Source organism: Saimiri boliviensis, chromosome 16 (assembly GCF_048565385.1).
Source record: "Saimiri boliviensis isolate mSaiBol1 chromosome 16, mSaiBol1.pri, whole genome shotgun sequence".
Classification (NCBI taxonomy): Eukaryota; Metazoa; Chordata; class Mammalia; order Primates; family Cebidae; genus Saimiri; species Saimiri boliviensis.
The window spans coordinates 81,973,880-81,993,548 of NC_133464.1; positions in this window are offsets into that span (position 1 = coordinate 81,973,880).

Here is a 19,669-nt window from a genome sequence, read left to right on the forward strand (position 1 = left end):
ATTTGCCACAAAAAGACTCCATCATTGGCTCTGTCCACATTCTTGTGTTGACGAAGCCTCTGTCTCCTGGTCCCGGTGTGCCAGGCAGACTTGCTTCTCATCCACCAAGCAAGTTCCAGGAGACAGCGGTGGCCCAGGGCTCAGATCAGGTGACAGGTGAGAGCTCGTGAGGCAGGGCAGGTGGAAACTGAAGGAGGTTAGAATTAGAAATGGTGTCATCTGTCACAAAACATCAGTGTCCAGGACTGGTGGGCGAGCTGGCACCAGACAGACAGGAATGCAATAAAAGTGGGAAGTCAGGTTTCTGCCTCGGGGAGCAGTGGACATGGAAGTAGATGAAAGGGTGACGGCCACCACAAACACAGCTGCCTTCGGGCTTACTGCCAGATCGCCTGCAATGAGGACAACATTTTCTTGATTCTAATAAAGCACTTTTATCTTTGAAATTGTGCATGTTCCAATGTTCCACATTTCCCTCCCTCGTGAACTTTTTTTTTTTTTGAGATGGAGTGTGGCTCTGTTACCCAAGGTGGAGTGTAGTAGTGTGATCTCGGCTCACTGAAACCTCTGCCTCTGAGATTCAAGTGATTCTCCTGCATCAGCCTCCCAAGTAGCTGAAATCATAGATGTGCACCACCACGCCTGGCTAATTTTTGCATTTTTAGTAGAGGTGACGTTTCACCATGTTGGCAAAGCTGGCCTTAAATTCCTGACCTCAGGTGATCTGTCCGCCTCAGCCCCAAAGTGCTGGGATCACAGGTGTGAGCCATCACACCCAGCCCCCCATGAACTTTTGAATGAGAGAAGGGGGGACATGCACACCAGTTTACAGTAGTCTTCCTTCTATATAACTTTTCAAAAATCACTTTCCCCAGGGAAGTTAATTTGCTTTAATCTTAGCAGGTGACTTCAGCATGAGATGTTCACAATGCGAGCCCCGATGCCTCTAATGAAGGCAGACCACATTAACTCCTCGGTGTGACTGTGGGTGAGCTGTTCACAGTAATGTCAACAACTGGCTGATTAAGTGAAGATTCTGTAATTAATTTTCATACAGCCTCTTAAAAAACCGTTGTGACACTTAGAAATCTGGTCTTTAAAAAGTTGAAGACTGAAAACATATTAAATTCTTTCCTCGATGTCAAGATTTCAATTTTGGATTAAAATCAGATTACTGTGATTTGTATGATAGGTAACGCACTTTAATTTTTAAAATGGAGTGAGTAATTATTTGTCAGATATCACAACTGCACTGTGTTGTAACACGTGCTGGATTGAAAATACAGAATTTTCTAGCTTACATTGTAATAGCTTAGTTAGAAGCAAAACAGTTGTCTATGAGGTTCACGAATTTCATAGGTGGTATATATGACAAATTTTCCTTTATGAAAAGAGTGTGCACTTCTTAATGTTGAATAGTTACATTTTCATTGTTTTCAATTTACCTAAATATGTCATTTAGAAACAGGGGATTACCTAGGTCTCAAACGCAGAAGGTGACTCAGGAAGTTTAGGTCTGAGAAAAACAAAACCTTATAGACGTAATAAAACGTAACACATTTCTGCAAGATCCTGATTACACTGATTTTTGCATAAACCATTTTATAATGCATAAAAGTGCCAAGACTATGTGGGTTGAGCCATAGGTTAAGCCACATAATACATATTTACATGTACCCAAAATAATGAATTCTGATTTTGCGTTGAGGACTTACTTTTTTTTTCAGAATATTTCTATGGCAGATTTGTATCGCACTCTTTTCTTCTGGGCTGGAGATAGCTGGTGAAGTTTGATCCAGCAGGTGAACCTGTGGCCTGCCCATGGACTCTGGGAGGGAGGTCCCCTTCCTCATCTCCCTGCCAGGCTATCGCAGCCTGTGCTAGGGACATGTGATTTTAACTGGAGCATGGCCCAGAAAGGGTGAGGGTGGAGAAAGACCAAACCCAGCAATGGCACCTCTCCTGTAGGTGAGAATTTGCTACTCCTCCCCTCCCTGGGTCTGTGCTGTATAGAGCAGTCTGAGCCAAGAGCTCCCTTGTGACCCCGCTGGCTCTCCTGGGTGGGACAGATGCCAAATTGAAGAAGGCCAGCATCGTGTTCTAAGCGGGCCCAAGGCGGGGATGCCACCAGCTGCCAGCACACTGCCCCACCACATATCACAGAGTTTTTCCTTGACCTGTGAGTTTTAGAGTCAGATTGAGAGAGGCCAGGCCATACCTCCTTCCTGCAGACAAGGAGAGACTGCGAAGGATTAGGGAAGGAGCAGGGCTAGGATCCCCTCTCCTGAGTCTGGGCTCAGTAATGGCTAAGCGACAGTGTGTCCTTTTCTCTCTGTGAATTTAGGGGAGTCACCCAGGTGTGGTCTGGGCAAAGGCTCTCTCTCCTGTTGGTCAGGACCTACTGGCAAGTGGCCCTTTCTGAGCAGGGCCTGGGGTGTCGTCTTCCCAGCACCTCTAGGGTGGCCGCTGGGGCTGCTGAGAAGCAGGGAGGGCCCACTCAGCCCCACCTCAAAAAGACATCAACTGTCTCCCACTGGAGGAGTGCCAGAGGGAAAAGAAACAGCACAGAGACCCATTTCTCTCTGTTTTGAAAACTCTCGCACAAGCTTAGGGTGGCAGCATTGGGTTGTCGTAAGCTTGTCATCCCAAGGAAGGCTGCCAGAACTGAGAGCTAGATGGGGCTCCCATGCTCCTGTCCAGCTGGACACAGGCATGAGGATTTTCCTCTAAACGGACCCCACAGCAGGGGCAGCGGCTCCCATTGTGTACTACGGTCTAGAATTAAGCAAGGTGGGGTGATACTGGTTGGATTTAGAAAATTTTCTGGGATGAGGCTTTCGGGGGCATGGGTCAGCTTTACCTAGAACACATCTGCATGAGCCTGTCCCTAGGGTTGGCAGCAACTCACAGAGCCCATGGAGAGAGCCCAGGTGTATGCCACGCCCTCACCAGACACCGACACAGTGCCCTCAGCTTCCCAGCCCTCAGGGTCAAGTGGCTTTCATGAGAACACATCCTCACCGCAGGCCAGCAATGAGGACCTCTCGCTCTGGGACAGAAAGCTCACGCAGGACCAGCCCTCAGCTGCCTCCTCCATCCCACATGTGGATACTGAGACCTGGTTTGACTGGGGACACTAGATCCACTTGGTGCCTAACTTGCTCAGGCTCTCGAAAGCCATAACCCCAACCTCCTATCCTACACTGTCACACACTTTTCTTTTTAGCCCATCTTGCATAGAAGTCACATGCTTGAGCCTGATTACAAGAAAATTCCCCTGGGGTCAGGTGTCCTATGCTAAGCTAGGTGACTGGCCCTGGGCTTGGATAGGCCTGTCCAAGTCCTGGGGCTGTCATTTTCTATCTCTGTCACCCTGGGTAAGTCCTTTCATGTCTCTAAACCTATGTCTCCTCATCCATCAGATGCTGCTGAGGATATCGTGGGTATACAGTGGCGTCTACTAGGGGCTCATGACGTGGAACTATTTAACTATTTTTACTATTGCGAATAAAAATTCTCCCATATGTCTGCATAAGCAAGTATCCCCTAACCTAAAAAGTCCACTATTGTTCTCCAAAGAATAAACAAAGCCTAGAGAGCTGAAGGGAAATATCTAAAATCATAGCTCAGAGGCACCGAGCAGGGTTGGTGTTTCTCCCGCTTCCCGGTGCAGGGCTTTGCTGAAGACTTTGGGCAAGTTAGCAGCTTTCAGCAAGATGCGTCTGTTCCGCCAAAAGTGCTAGTTTATGAAAGAAAAGTCACAAAATTCAAAAAGCACAAAGAAGAACACACACATCCACGATTCTTCTGCTTACTGATAACCACATGAAATTGTAAGAAAAGAATACATTCTTGTCTTTCATTATTTACAACTGCTTCTCTCAAACCCGAGATTATGCTTTTAAAAATGAGGATAGCTAACGCTTCCAGAGCCAGGCAAAGTGCTAAGTGCTTCACCAGAGTTCTGTTGTATCACGTAACTTTTAAGACTTGCTGTTTCTTCCCCTTAATGTACAGTGAACACATTTCTGTTAGCATGACACAGTCTTCTACCACGTCATTTGAATGATTCCATAGAATGACATAAAATGAGAATACCATTGCTTATTTCACCAATTATCTTTTTATCGACTATCCAGACCATTTCCAATTTTGCTACTGGAAACATGCTTCGAGTAATATCCCCACATATGTTTGCCCATGCCTATGATTTTGCTGTAAAAAAATCCCAGAAAAGGACTAATTGCATCAGAATTTCAAATTGCCCCCTACTCAAGTCTTTACAACCACACCTACCACACATGTAAATGTCCTCTGTAGACTTGATTCCTTTCCACTCTGTTGTCCATGGCACAGATAAGGCAAAAGGCAGAACGATTTTGATGATTATGTTGGGTGAGTGGTTTCACTTGCAGGTCATACCCCCGTGGTGGCTTTTGGGGGCTCAGTCTGACCCTATAGGGAGAAGAGAGACTGAGGTAGAAATACTCCAAGCAGACTTGGGAAGGAGAGCTGAGAACTACCTTCTCTCCCACTTCCATGCCCGTGAGATTTCTCCGAGTCCATTTGGGAGCACTGTATTGGAAAATGGTTACAGACAAACTTGAATTACTTCAGTTTAAAAAGTGATTAAAGTTGCCCAGGCATGGTAGCTCACGCCATAATCCCAGCACTTTGGAAGGCCAAGATGGGTGGATAACCTGAGGCCAGGAGTTTGAGACCAGCCTGGCCAAGATGGTGAAACCCCATCTCTACTAAAAATACAAAAATAAATTATCCAGGTATGGTGGTGGGCACCTGTAATCCCAGCTACTCGGGAGGCTGAAGCAGGAGAATTGCTTGAACCTGGGAGGCAGAGGTTGAAGTGACCCACAATCTTACCATTCCAGCCTGGGCAACAAGAGCAAAATTCCATCTAAAAAAAATGATTAAAGTTATAGGAAATACAATCAATGAAGAAAGAAGAAAAAATACAGGATTATTTTTCCTGAAGAAATGGAAGCCAATTAGTGATCTAATAACTGTCTTAAAGTTATAGAGAACTTTAAAGAAAGCATTTTTTCTCAAAATTAATCAAGTGTTGAATAAGAAGAATAGGTAATATGAAAACAGGACTTTTCCAGCTGGGTACAATGAAAATGCTTTAACATATTATCTCATTTAACACTGATGACAATATTCTGATTCAGGGATCATCTGCAATTTGCAGACAGGACTCTTAAAGAGATTATTTAACTTATTAAGGTCCCCACAGCTAGTATTCTACTCATCATTTTATACCTGAGCACCTATCACTATGCCTAACAAATAGTCTGTGTTCAGTAAAAATAATCTGTGGACTCTATTAGTCTGTTTTCATGCTGCTGATAAAGACATACCTGAGACTGGGCAATTTTAAAAGCAAGAGGTTTATTGGACTCAGTTCCACATGACCAGGAGGCCTCACAATCATGGCGGGAGGTGAAAAGCACATCTCACATGGAGGCAGACAAGAGAAGAGAGCTTGTGCAGGGAAACTCCTGTTTATAAAACCATCAGATCGCATAAGACTTATTCACTGTCATAAGAACAGCACAGGAAAGACCTGCCCCCATGGTTCAATTACCTCCCACTGGGTCTCTTTCACAACATGTGGGAATTCAAGATGGGATTTGGTGGGGACACAGAGCCAAACCATATCATTCTGCCCCCGGCCCTCCCAAATCTCCTGTCCTCACATTTCAAAACTAATCATGCCTTCCCAACAGTTGCTAAAAGTCTTAACTCATTTCAGCATTAACTCAAAAGTTCACAGACCAAAGTCTCATCTGAGACAAGGCAAGTCCCTTCCACTTATGAGTCTGTAAAATCAGAAACAAGTTAGTTACTTTCTAGATACAATGAAGATACAGGCATTAGGCAAACAAAGCCATTCCAAATGGGAGAAATTGGCCAAAACAAAGGGGCTACAGGCCCCATTCAAGTCCGAAATCCAGCAAGGCAGTCAAATCTTAAAGCTCTAAAATGATCTCCTTTAACTCCAGGTCTCACATCCAGGTCACGCTGATGCAAGTAGGTTCCCATGGTCTTGGGCATCTCTGACCCTGTGGCTATGAAGGGTACAGCCTGCCTCTCAGCTGCTTTCATGGGCTGGCATTGAGTGTCTGTGGCTTTTCCAGGTACAGGGTGCAAGCTGTCAGTGGATCTACCACTCTGGGGTCTGGAGGACTGTGGCCCTCTTCTCACAGCTCCACTAGGCAGTGCGCCACTAGGGACCCTTTGTAGGGGCTCTGATCTCATTTCCTTCTGCACTGCCCTAGCAGAGGCTCTCCATGAGGGCTACGCTCCTGCAGCAAACTTCTGCCTGGGTATCTGGGTATTTCCATATATCCTCTGAAACCAACATAGAGGTCCCAAATCCCAATTCTTGACTTCTTTGTGCTCACAGGCTCAACACCAAGGAAACTGCTAAGGCATGGGGCTTGCACCCTCTGAAGCGATGGCCTGAGCTCTGCATTGGCCCTGTTAAGTCACGGCTGGAGAGGCTGGGATGCAGGACACCAAGTTCCTAGACTGCATACAGCACAGAGACCCTGGCCCACCCCCACAAAACCATTTTTTTCTTCTAGGCCTCCCAACCTGTGACAGGAGGGGCTGCCTTAAAGTTCTCTAACATGCCCTGGAGACATTTTCCCATTGTCTTAGTGATTAACATTTGGCTCCTTGTTACTTATGCAAATTTCTGCAGCAGGCTTGAATTTCTCTTTAGAAAATGGGTTTTTCTTTTTTATGGCATCCTCAGACTGCAAATTTTCTGAACTTTTATGCTCTGTTTTCCTTTTAAAACTGAATGCCTTTAACAGCCCCCAAGTCATCTCTTGAATGCTTTGCTGCTTAGAAATTTCTTCCACCAGATACTTTAAATAATATCCCTCAAGTTCAAAGTTCCCCAAATATCTAGGGCAGGGTCGAAATGCTGCCAGTCTCTTTGCTAAAACATAGCAAGAATCACCTTTACTCCAGTTCCCAACAAGTTCCTCATCTCCATCTAAGATCACCTCAGCCTGGATTTCATTGTCCATATCATTATTAGCTTTTGGTCAAAGCCATTCAGTAAGTCTCTAGGGAGATCCAAACTGTCCCACATTTTCCTGTCTTCTTCTGAGCCCTCCAAACTGTTCCAACCTCTGCCTGTTACCCATTTCCAAAGTCACTTCCACATTTTCTGGTATCTTTTCAGCAGTGCCCCACTCTACTGGTACCAATTTACTCTATTAGTTCATTTTCACACTGCTAATAAAGACATGCCCAAGCCTGGGTAACTTGTACAGGAAAAGGTTTAGTGGACTCACAGTTCCACATAGCTAAGGGAGGCCTCACAATCATGGTGGAAGGCAAGGAGGAGCAAGTCATGTCTTACATGGATGGCAGCAGACAGAGAGCTTGTGCAGGGAAACTCACCCTTACAGAACCATTGGCTCTGATGAGACTTATTTACTATCAAGAAAGCAGCATAGGAGAGACCTGCTCCCATGATTCAATTACCTCCCACTAGGACCCTCCCATAACATATGGGAATTCAAGATGAGATTTGGGTGGGGACACAGCCATACCACATCATGGACTAAAGACAGTAGAACTAGAACTTGAGCCCAGATATGCTTGCCTCCCATACTTATGCTGCAGTCACAGAGATACATAGTCCCCAAGGTACCCTAACTTTAACCCAAGGTACAATTGGCATTTTAAAGGTGATGTAGTGATTTAAAATTGAGGTGTTTTAAAGCATCAGTGTAACCCAGATTATCAGCTGTGCTCTTGCAAACCTGACAGAAATCTTAGTCACTCCAATCATATTGTGGCACACTTTGGCTTATCCAACATTTGTGAGGTCAAGGGAAGAGTTCAGGGTTCACCTCACTCCCAAATCAATGAGTCGCCTCACTCCCAAATCCTCCTTGGGCAGCCGCTTCTCTAAACCTCATCTCTGCCCACCCCTGTCCCAGCAAAGGGGGCTTCCCGTGCCCTTCTCTCCAGGTGAGTCAATCAACAGTCACACATCTTTCTGAAATACACTTTTTTCTTTGTTTATCTCAACACCATCAGCTGTCTCTGGCAGGCAGCAGCTGACCCAAAGGCCCTGGACCCAGCCTCCGTTCCTAATCTTAAGGAGTTTATGGAAACATTCACTCTCCAAAAGGTCTCATCAGGGAACTGTGTTATAGCAGTTGCTGAGAAAATGACTCTGAGTCCCAACCATCTGGTTTGATAGAAGGTATCATCTGCTATGAAGACAGAAAAGAATTTCCCTCAGCTTGAGTCCACACAAGCCTCCTGACCACACTTCTGTCACATTCCATGGTTGCCCTGGGCTCTGCACTTCCCACCCCGTCCCCTGTAACCACCAGCACAGCATGGGCCCAGCAGGTCTCCTGATGGCCACTGGGTGGGTTTCCAGGGTCTCCAGCCTCTGAGATGTTGAAGGCCAGTGGGTTCTTCTAGGAAGAATAGGAAGCTGCTTGCCTGGAGCTTGGGGAGCCACCAAAACCCAGCCTAGGAACCTCTTTCCTGGGTTGGAAATGGCCAGCGAGGAGCATACAGTGTCAGGAGGAAATGAGTTGGCGGATGTGGGGAAGGGCCTATTATCATAAAACTGGTCTCTTCATCAGAGAGGATAGGCAGTTTTATTTTCTAATCATCTTCTTTGACTGAAATTCAGTTGTTAATGTGGATTTCAAAATTTTGTGGGCCAAAGTGTATGTGTAATTTTGCACACAGTCAGGCCCTCATAAAATTTCAAAGCTGAGCTGCGCTAACAGTCTACTAATGCCACTCATTGAGGTTCTCCTTGTGACAGGATGCATGTGAGACAGCTTCTCATCATGTAAGACACAGAGTGTACAGGGCCTTAGACTGGTCTAAGTCTATACTTGCCATTTAAAAACATTCTTTTCTGACAAAGCCAAAGTTTCATTGTGGTGGCTGGTTGACAGGCAGTGTTTTCTATGGGGAGAGTACCACAGGAGGCCCATTTTGAGGTCAAAGAAACTTCAAACCCCAGCTCACACCACAGTGGATGGTATTCCCAAGTGAAACACAGTCCTGAGCTCCCAGCTCACATCCACAGTGGGTGGTATTCCCAAGTGAAACACAGTCCTGAGCTCAGTTACCGACAGGGAGGATGTAACTTCTCCCATTTCAATTTCACTCAAGAAAGCAAGTGAGTATGACACTCTGGAGATAACCTTGAACCTGTTTTACTCGGGTTTGAATAATTCAAGCCTTAGCACGTACTGTCAGTAACAGCTTACTCGAGACAGACGGTGGCATGTTGCACCGAAACATGAGTTACTTCTGAAACTCCTGGTACAGAAGGAAGGATGGAATCAGAGCATTAGTGAAAACCAGACTGTTTTCACAGCCAGAGCTTCCATAGGCAGAGCAATCGTGGCTACTCCCAGGATCAGACCCCAGGAGGAAATGGAAGAGGCTGTGCTGAATTTTGGGAAAGGCATGGTGCTGACCTTGGCAGTGCGCTCTTCAGGCGCCATCCCACACTCCACACCGAAGATGCGATCTGTGCTGCGCATGTGCAGGACACAACGTTTCTTCATGCAGTTCCTCTTCTCACGTCCTGCCCTAGCCACAAAAAGAATTTAATTTGGCTCACTCAAGTCCTCCTTCTCCCCCACTCCTAGCCCAGAAGAGTATCTTTTAGGGACAGGATTGGAGGAGTGGGGAGGCTGGCAGTAGGGGAAGAAAAAAATGGAGCCGCCTGGTGAGCTGGAGGCAGGAGCTTGGGGTTGGAGAGAGGCATAGGGGTGAAGGGGCCCCATAGCAGCTGGGAACGTAGTGTGTCTTTTCCAGAGTCTCGCTGCAAGTTTGTGAATTGAATATGCTTTCATGTTCTAAAGAAGCAAGCAATTACTGAAATTGCTCGAATTGGAGCAGGATGGGGCTTTAAGCACGATTTTGGTTTTCTATGATGTAGTGGTTAGCAAATCCACAGAAGCCGCCATGGCGCTCCGACAGCTCTTGCTGAGGTCCCTGATGGTTTTGCTGTTGCTAAATCCAATGGGCATGTTTGAGTCCACGTGTTGCCAAAATCACTGCCACTTTTGGCACGTTGACCACAGCCTCCTTCCATCGAACTGCTTTGAAACCTGCATCCTGTATCCAGGCTGTGGCTGCAGCTAACGCCTGTGAGGTGATGTTGAACGAACCTTTCAGACTCTGCACCATGTATATCCCTCCAAAAACTTGCTGCTGCAAAGTGGGACTGATAAATGTACCTACCTCCTAAGAGTTATTCATCAAGTATCTTTTGAGCACCAAGTGCCCGACACTATTCTGGGTACAGGGGAAACAGTCACACAGCAATTTAGGGGCAAACTGATGTCAGCCCTTCCAGGGCAGAACCTGGTGTTGCTGTTGAAGTCCATTACTTCCTTCTCAAATGGTCACTGGGAATAGACTGGTATGTTGTAGGCAGCCCGAGTTTTGCCCTCATGTGAAGGAAGACATTTACCACACGGTATCCTAATACGTGTTTGGAGTCTTGCCCCTTCCAGCCCCTGGATTCCCCCATCACAGCCCAGATGACACTTGGTTGTCCTTGATTGGTGACATGTCCATCTCCCAGAAGGCTGTGAGTTTTGCAAGGACAGGGAGCAGAATGTCCTGAGTGCCCAGTCTGATGTCTGGCTGTTGTGCCCCATATTGCCCAGATCGTCCCACTGAAGACTGAACTAGCATCCTCTAGCTGCTGACGGCTGAGTCCCCGGGGGCTAGCCTTGCTCCCTGAGTAGCCCACATCTAATGACTGGTCGGTGGGAAAGGGTGGGGACCAGGGCCCAGCCTCTTGCCTTAATTCAGGGTGATTTGGAAAGGATAACTCTCTGCTCTGTGCCGTTCTCCTCACAGGTACTGTGGCTCAAAGCGCTCTTCTGCAACATCCTGCATGCAAACTTTCATCTAAAGTCCATTTGCTGGAAGTCTAACATGACCGGTAGGCATTCAGGGAATGTCTTTGAATAAATACGATCACTTCCACCACCCAGCAAGTCCCCCTCTCTGTCCCGTGGACAGATCTATATGTGTGTGGAGTTGTACAATGATACTTATTCCAGAATGGTTTGTGGTTATTTAAAAGGGGCGAGGGGACAATAAACCGCATCCCCACAAATAGAATTAGGGCTGAATGCATTATGTTCTTTCCATCCGATGGGCTGTAATGCAGTCATCGGAGTGTAAAAAGGCAGCTTTTACAGAAAGATGTAGAATACGCAAAAGCCTGTAGTACCGAGAAATGTGGAAATGAATGAAGATCCACAAAGGAGGGCAGGCAAAGGCCGTTTATGCATAGCTTGCTCCAGCAGGGGGTCGGCCACCATCATTTTTTATTAGCCAAGACTCCACGGTGGGCAGAGGAGTGGGAGAGCTTCACAGTGTGAAAAAGGGAAGGCTTCGGGTGTGTCCTGATTGGAGGCTGTTGATGTGGAAGCTGGAGGCAGATAAATAGAAGGGGCATCCTATGAGATTTGTCAAGGGGGCCGATAGTTGGCTTCCCCTGGTGGGTCCTAAGTTGGAAGCAGGGACAAAAATTAGGGAAGCTGCCAGTCATTAATCAAATCCTGGCCACTTGAGACCCATGGTTACAGGACTTACTGTTTGGCTTTCTGGGCTGTTTGCTAGAGACAGAGGTCTGACTTCCTACAAGTCTGACTTGTAGACAGGTGGCTTCCTGGTTTGGTTACTGGGGATCATGGGTTGGTTTCCCAGGCTTGTTTCTGCATGTTGTGGGTCAGAGTTCTATTTTTATACATGGTCTGTCCATCATCTGCTTGTTTATTTAGTCTCTCAGTAAAAGAAAAGAAATCAATGTGTGTATAAAGATACTCCATGGGCCACCCCACAGCCACACAAACATGCTAGATATGATAAACCCCTTGGATGCAATTCTGCAAATGTGCTGTGAATCCTGTGGCTCTGCCCTGGAGGCGTTCATGCTCAGTACAGCATGACTGGGCGTCATATCGCTGGTGTTCAGTAATAACACAGCCAAGGGAGGGAGTAGTGAGGAACTGTTCATTCAACAGCAAGGCAGAGCCGGGCCTGGTGGCTGATGCCTGTAGTCCCGGCACTTTAGAAGAGTAAGGCAGGCGGATCAGTTGAGGTCAGGAGCTCGAGACCAGCCGAGTCAACATAGCAAAAACCTGTCTCTACTAAAAGTACAAAAAACTAGCTGGGTGTGGTGGCACATGTCTGTAATCCCAGCTACTTGGGAGGCTGAGGCACGAGAATCACCTGAGCCCAGGAGGTGAAGGCTGCAGTGAGTTGAGATCTTGCCACTGCACTCCAGCCTGGGAAATAGAATGACATTCTGTCTCAGGAAAAAAAAAAAAAAAAAAAAAGGTAAGACAGAAAGTGGTAGTTGGGAAAGCTTCTCAGAACCATTTTCATTTTGGTAAGACAGTGGCCATAGAAAAGAACATTCTTTGGAGGTAATGCGGGATTAGAAAATAAAGGAATTGAAATCAGCCTTAGGCCACATCTTTTCTAAACCATATTTCTTTTCTTGACATTCAATTCTTAGGCACCAGCCTTTCAAGGTGATCCGTTGCACAAAGTGTCCAAAATGATGAATAATCACCAAACCTCCCCATCCACCACTGTGACTTTGCTTGGTCTCCCGGGCACTGTGGGTCAGCCTTGTGAACATAGAGGAAATGGGCCTCCTGACGTCCTCCACACCTTTGTTTTTATAAGACCATTAAAATTGCTCCAGATCCTATGACAAGCTTTCATTCCCCTAATGAGTTCTCCCTTTTCATTAGTATTAAACCTCACATTTTAGCTGAGTACATGAGCACTCAAAATAAAAACAGTACTTTTTCACATCCCTTGCACTTAGGGTGGCCAATGGAATAAAAGCAGAGATAGTTTTCAGAGCTACTTAGAAATGTAGTTTACTTGGAAACATGCCCTGTTTCCTCTTCTTTATTCTACCCAGCTGAAATATACATGTAATATGGAGCTACAGCACCCATCTTAGCCATGAAATCGTCACACCGGGAACTGTCGGAAAACCCAGATCCTTCTCCCTTGAGTCAAGGATAAGTATGACAAGCGTGCTTTACAGAATAGACAACCATGTGAAGTGTTGCTGAGAATGGGCAGAGTGAGGCAAGTGAAAAATCAGAGGCTAACCCCCTGAGGGACCTCCTTCCCAAGGCTGAACAATCCTGAGAGTTGCAAAACACAGCAGCCCTCCTACATCAAACCACACCCACCCCAATTTTGAAACGTGTGAATCACAGCTAAACTTGAACTGGACTTGGCTCCATACTCATCCACAGTTATCAAGTGTGGACATACACTAAGGTACAGCCCCAAACAGGTAGGCTGGAATTCAGGGCAAAGATGTAGCCAGACTCCAAAACACCATGTGAGTGGGAGAAGGGGTGAAAGTCATGTGCAACAGACAATGTTGCCCCTTTTGACAATCAATTCCTGAATGTCTCTTCACTATTTGGATGAATTTCCACCTCTCAGTATAAAACCAAGGATGCTAGAAAATCACTCTCCTGCTATGGTGCTGAGAAGCAGGGATCCTGTTGAACCGGATCTGGCACACGTTGCAGGGGCCAGGACAGCCTCACTCAGTTTCCGGTGCAGCAGGTGGACCAGGAGGGCTCAAGACACCCTGGGGCTGCTGCAGCGTCTTGTGCTCAGGCATAGAGTTCCGCAGAGCAATGATGGGCATTTTCCTGCTACACAAACCCCGAGCCTGCCTCTCTGGCTCTTTATCTGCCTGCTTCTATTTCCTGAAGCCCCAGAATTGGGCTCTGTGATGGTTTTTATGTGTCTGTGCCACAGAATATCCAGACCTCTGGTCAAACATTATTCTAGCTGTTTCTGTGAGAGTATTTTTTTTTTTTTTTGGTGAGGTTGACACTTAAACCAGTAGACAGAGTAAAGCAGATTTTTTTTTTCCCCAGTGTGGGTGGGTGGGTCTCTGGGCAGGTCTCATCTAATCAACTGAAGACTGAAGAGAACAAAAAGGCCAACCCTCCCACCATCAGTAAGCAGGGACTTCCTCCCGCCTGATGGCCTTGAAAAACACGTGTTTCTTTCCTGCCTTTGGACTTGAATTGAAACATCAGCTCTCCTGGATCTCAAACCTGTTGGCATTCACACTAGAACGGTACCCTTGGCTCTCTTGGGTCTCCAGCTTGCCAGCCACACACCTTGGCACTTCTCAGCCTCCATAATTTCATGAGTTGATTCCTTATTCTAAATCTCCCCCCTCACCCTGAACCAATACAGGATGAACCAGACAGGTTTCTGTTGCTTGTGACAAACTACTCTGCCTAACAGAGAGAGATTGACACCAGGAATGCCTACTGGCCTCAGGCTCTCGAGGAAACAAAAAAAATGTCTGGAATTATAAGAAAAAGGCAAGTTATTAAAAAATGGCTAAAAGCCTTTGCATAAAGGATAGATATCCAAATGGACAATAAGCATATTTTAAAAGTGTTCAACCTAGTAAAATGGAAATTAAAGTGAAACGGAAATGAAAGCCATGGTAAAGTAGCACCATACACCCACCAAAACAGGTCCACTGAAAAGGATGGAAAATCCTGGTGCGAGTGTGAAGCAACCAGAACGTTCATGTGCAACAGGGTTACGGTTTTGGGAAACTGCTTGGAATACCTACTAAAGGTGGAATACGCAGATTCTGTGACCCAGCAATCCCATCCCAAGTAATACAGCTAATACACACAAAAGACATGCCACAGAATGTTTATAGCAACTCGACTCACAGTAGCCCCAAGGGGGAAGCTCCCCAAATTCACACCAAGAGTACAGTGGATAAATAAATCATATTCACAGAATGGAATACTCCAGGGATGAGCAAGCTATAGCTCATTGCCTGTTTTTGTACAGCTTGACAGCTAAGAATCATTTTTGTATTTTCAAAGTGTTGCAACTAATCTCTGAACCTCACAAAAAAGAACAAGAGGAGGAGGAGGAGGAGGAGGGTGAAAATGTGACAAAGATCACATGTGGCTTGCAAAACCTAAAATATTCATGATTTGACCCTTTATAAAGTTTTTTGACTCCTACAATACGCTATAGCAAGCTTGTCCAGGCCACGTGCAGCCCAGGATGGCTTTGAACATGGCCCAACACAAATTCGTCAACTTTCTTTTCTTATGAGATTTTTTTTTTCCTATTTTTTTTTAGCTCATCAGCTATTGTTAGTGTATTTTATGTGTGGCTCAAGACAATTCTTCTTCCAATGTGGCCCAGGGAAGCCAAAAGATTGGACACCCTGCTCCACAGCTGTAAAAATAAGCAACAAGCATAATGTTAAGTGAGAAAAACTAGACACAAGAATACATACCGTATAATTGTATTTACAAAAACTGCAAACCCAGGTAGAACTAGTCTCAGCTGTTGGAAATTAGGATCGTGGCTCCCCTGAGGGCAGGAGGCAGTGGCTGGAAGGGGTTTGTGGGGCCTTGGTACTGTGCCATTCCTTCATGTAAGTGCTAGTTACACAAATGTGATGTTTGAGAAAAACATTTAATTGCAATTTCTGCAATTTTCTGCATGTTCACTGGGCTTTGTTAAAAGGTTTAAAACAAAAAAGCAGATCACCTTCTCCCACCATACTCAAAATCACTACACAAGTGTAGCCTCTATGGTGTGGGGAAAAGGGAGGGACTTCAAAACCAATAAACAAACAAGAGCAGGGTTAAATATCTACTAAAGTGAGACTGTTTTAAAGAGCAAAGTGGAGCCCGGGCACGGTGGCTCATGCCTGTAATCCCAGCACTTTGGGAGGCCAAGGCGGGTGGATCATGAGGTCAAGAGATTGAGACCATCCTGGCCAACATGGTGAAACCCCGTCTCTACTGAAAAATACAAAAATTAGCTGGGCATGGTGGCACGCCTGTAGTCCCAGCTACTTGGGAGGCTGAGGCAGGAGAATTGGTTGAACCCAGGAGGTGGAGATTGCAGTGAGCTGAGATTGTGCCACTACACTTCAGCCTGGTGCCTGGCGACAGAACAAGATTCTGTCTCAAAAAAAAAAAGAGCAAAGTGGAATCCAAATGGTCATTTCCATGCATGTCAGGAAATGGGCATTCGACGCAGCCCAGAAATAGGTCCACACAAACGGAGTCAACTGACATTTGACAAAGGAGCAACGGCGGTTCCATGGAGCAAAGACAGTCTTTTCAACAAATGGCCCTGGAACAACTGGACACCCATATGCAAAAGAATGAATCTAAACACAGAACCTCACAAAAATTAACTCAAAAGAGAATAACAGACCTAAATGTAAAACACAAAATATATGCAGGATAACACAGCAGAAAATCTAGGTAATCTTAGACTTGGTGGTAAGTTTTTAGATACACCACCAAAAGCATAATCCATGAAAGAGAAAAATTGGTAAGTTGGACTTCATTAAAATTAAAAACTACTGACTGGGCTTAGCAGCTCATACCTGTAATCCCAGCACTTTGGGAAGCTGAGGCAGGTGGATCACTTGAGGTCAGGGGTTCAAGACCAGCCTGGCCAACATGGTGAGAGCACCATCTCTACTAAAAATACACAAATTAGTCAGGTGTTGTGGCAGTGCCTATAGTCCCACCTACTTGGGAGGCTGAGGCAGGAGAATTGCTTGAACCCAGGAGGCAGAGGCAAAGGTTGCAATGAGTTGAGATCACACCACCACACTCTAGGCTGGATGACAGAGTGAGACTCTATCTCAACAACAACAAAAAAATTAAAAACTTCTGTTCTGCAAGAGACCCTGTATGTGACTGAGAAGACAAGCCACATACATCCAAAATACACGAGGAACTATCGAAACTTAACAATAGGAAACAACTCAATTTAAAAATGGGCAAAGGACATGAATAGACATCTCTCCAATGAAGACACACAGATGGCAAATAAGCATATGAAAAGTTGTTCGACATCACACCATAAGAGAACTGCAAATTAAAACAAGATACCACTACACATGTATTCGAATGATCTTAATGCAGAACACTGACATCACCAAATGCTGGTGAGGATATGGAGCAACAGGAATTACCATTCACAGCTGGTGAGGATGCAAATGGGAAAACCACTGCAGAGGACAGCATGAAAGTTCCTCGAAATGTTAAACACAATCTTAACATGCGATCGGGCAGTTGTGCTCCTAGATATTTACCAATTCAGTTGAAAACATGTCTGCACAGAAACCTGCACACAAACATATATAGCAGCTTTGTTAATAATTACACGAAGCCTGGGCGTGGTGGCTCATGCCTGTAATCCAAGCACTTTGGAGGCCAAGGCGGGCGGATCACTGAGGTCAGGAGTTCAAGACCAGCCTGACCAACATGGTGAAACAACGTCTTTATAAAAAAAAAAAAAAAAAAAAAAAAAAAAAAAATTACACCAAACTGGAAGCCACCAAGATCTTTTTTCAGTAGGTGAGTGATAAGCAAATGGTGGTACAACCAGACAATGAAATATTATTCATCAATAAAAGGACATGAGCAATCCAGCCACCCAAAGACATGGTGGCTTCCTCTTTTCAGGAGGAACCTGAAAAGCATATTGCTAAGTGAAAGAAGCCAACCTGAATGATTCAACTATAACACATTCTGGAAAAGGCAAAACTAAAGAGACAGTAGAAAGTAAAACTTCAGTGGTTACCAGGGGTTGGTGGGAAGGAGGAATGAATAGGTGGAGAACGGGGATGTTTACGGCAGTGAGACTATTCTGTATACTATAATGGTGGATACTTGTCATTGTGTGTTTGCCACAACCCATAAAATGTACAACCCCAAGAGTGAAACCTAGGAAAATTCTTAACTCTAGTTAATAATAATTTGTCAATATTGGCTCCTCAATTGTTACAAACGTATCACACTTGCAAGATGTTAATCATAGGGAAGAAACTGTGTGTGGGTGCAGAGTGTATACAGGAATTCTTTGTACTTTCTGTGCAATTTTTCTGAAAACCTAAAAATACTCTTTTCAAAATTCTATTAGGAATTTAAAAAAAGAAAGTTGGTGGGCCAGGCATGGTGCTTCACGACTGTAATCCCAGCACTTTGGGAGGCCAAGGCGGGTGGATCATGAGGTCGAGAGTTCAAGACCAGTCTGGCCAAGACGGTGAAACACTGTCTCTACTAAAAATTGAGAAATTAGCTGGGCCCAGCAGCTAATTAACTCAAAGAGAATCACAGCGCCTGTAATCCCAGCTACTCGAGGGGCTGAGGCAGAAGAATCACTTGAACCCAGAGTGGGGAGGTTGCAGTGAACCAAGATCGTGCCACTGCACTCCAGCCTGGGCGACAGAGTGAGACTCCGTCTCAAAAAAAAAAAAAAAAAAAAAAAAAAGAACATTGGTGAAGTCATATGGAATCTGGCCAAGCTGTCATTTCTCTAAGCAGCAGAAAATGTAGGTTCATAAAGCACAGTTAGAGGGGAAATAAGGAAAGCAAGACCCTCTTGTTTAGAGCTCAACCGAGATTGTAACTCACTAAAGCAGTTACAGCCATCCATTGCAGCCGAGCAAAGGGGAGCTGAGAGCCTTTGATGATTTGCCCAAGGCCCCACAGTGGGGAGGTGACAGAGGCTGGATTGCAGTGTAGCCCTTACTGCAAAGATCTATATCATGTACCACTCTGAACCCACCAGCCTCCACTGATGGCGGAGGCGCCACTGGACAGGGAGATAAAAAAAATCAGGTACTTTGCTATGACTTGCACATAGCAGGTGTTCCCATATTATTGTTTTACATGAACTGGGGGGCAGGGGTGAGAAAGTTCCATACTAGAGTGAGCATTTGGGAAAGAATCAATATCCCTTACTCACTATAGAGATGAAAATAAAAAGTAGAGGGCTGTAGAAGCAGACCAACTATGACCACAGTGAATTAAATATTGTTTTTAAGGGAAATGAAGCATAGTCTAAAATAGTCCCGTCCTCAGGTGAATGACTGGCAGCAAGGACCACCCATCCTTCCTGACTGCCAGACCACAGCAGCCCGATTGAGTGAGAGTCCCATTGTTAAGCACTAATTTCTACTGTTAAGAGCAGACTCGGTTAAAAGGCTCATTAAGGCTATTAAGGCATGGTCTGCTGTTTTTCTGAAAACATCCATTACAAAGAGTGTGACTTGAGGCAGAATGTGGAGCTTGGGGGCCAGCAGCTCTGCAGAGCGCCTCCTCCCACAGCCACCAATGCGCCCTGGTCGTCCGTGAGAGCAGGAGTCTGGTGGAATCAGCCAGGGCACAAACACGTACTCACGGTCGCCACGCTGAGCCGGAAGGGACTGCTTTGAATGTTTGCTTTTTGCTGAGCAGCAAGAGATGGCTGCCTAGGCCTGTGCCGCCCTTTGGAAAAAGTCGGTGTCCTGGTGGCTTCCAGTTCTGCACTCTGCAAGCTGGCATTGCGCGGGGGCCCACGCTCTGACGACCAATTCCGGAAATGTCTGAGGCCACCTGGAAGGGGACTGTGCTGAGGCTGTGTGTTAACACAATCTGGAGGCAGGTGACACCAAACCGCTTGAAGGTGGGCAAAAGCCCTTGCCCTGAGGAACACAAGCCTCCTCCTAGGCAGTTTCCCTTGTTCTGTAAACTGAGTTTAGACATTGATGTGAGAGGCGCGT